The 1,135-nt window shown below is 31.4% G+C and overlaps 1 protein-coding gene across 1 annotated transcript in view; it reads right to left on the bottom strand.

The window, feature by feature from the left end:
- The window catches only part of DCN (decorin), a 40,194-nt gene that overhangs the window by 3,259 nt on the left and 35,800 nt on the right, over positions 1-1,135 (bottom strand). The window lies entirely within an intron of this gene.

Raw genomic sequence — 1,135 nt, 5'->3', positions numbered from 1 at the left:
GATGTCCAATTTGAAAAACCTGGTCCTATCTGTGTATTTCTGTCTTAATACTATTTCGGTTTGCAACTATCAAACCAGATTTTTTTCAAGAGACTCAAGTTACAATGCTCTGTGTTGCAGTAAGCAGTTCAGTGGTAATTCTGCAGGAGTTGTCATCATCAGAAATGTTGTCCTTTGAGAAAATTATTTCTATAAAGGCTAAACCTATTTCATCTAGTTTGCTTTATCTTTTTTCTTTCAGTAATCTTTTTTTTTTATTTATTTTGAGGGAAAAAATGCTCTGAGATTTTTTAACAACTGAATCAATTAAAGAATTTAATATAGGTAGCCAGAATCCTTGTGATAAAATAATTTTCTATGGATGAATACTTTTAAATAAACTCTGTTTCACAGTAATTTACTACTTGTAATTCTTTGTGGCTTGTGCCAGCTTCAAAAGTCAGAATCTGGACCTGATATAAAATCACAGAACTAAAAATCCTTGTTTGATCTTTATGGCAGAAATGTTTCCAGAAATAACACTGTCCAAGAATGGAATCATATTTTATAATTTTCCTTTTAAAAATAAACAGTCAAAGAAAAATCTTGCTAACTAGTATTATATATAATACAAATAGTCATAATCATACTCATTTAAACATTGCAGTGTTGTTGAAAAGTTAAATGACAAAGGAGAGCTTAATGAGATCTCCCACTGACATCAACAAGAATTTATTTCACTCAGAAATCAGTTCACAGTATCCCATATCTTTGCTAGAATATGGTCACAAAGAATTTTTATTTAAAAGTTATTAGAACAAAATTCATTTTTGAGTAGAGTACATCAAGATTTACTAAAGCTTGGGGGATTTTATCCTATCCTACAGAGCAAGATCTACAGAATGTCTCCTTAGGACTTCAGTTGCGGGTGCTAATATTGAATATCTTTAAAAGTATTGGGAAAAAATACCACATTTTTGCAGAAGGCTATAAATCCTTGGTTGACATGTATCTAAATATAGGCTTACTACATAACCAGGTCTATAAGCACATGTCTCACACCTAGGGAGACCAGCATGAAAAAGGCAAGTTAGATTTTCATATTAGCCTGTTGAAGCAAAGGTAATACCTTTACACACCAAAAGAATGAACAAGA

The sequence above is a fragment of the Charadrius vociferus genome, unplaced genomic scaffold (assembly GCF_000708025.1).
Source record: "Charadrius vociferus isolate BGI_N301 unplaced genomic scaffold, ASM70802v2 scaffold72, whole genome shotgun sequence".
Classification (NCBI taxonomy): domain Eukaryota; kingdom Metazoa; phylum Chordata; class Aves; order Charadriiformes; family Charadriidae; genus Charadrius; species Charadrius vociferus.
The sequence above is the reverse complement of the archived record's forward strand: the minus strand, read 5'-3'. Positions and strand labels throughout refer to the sequence as shown.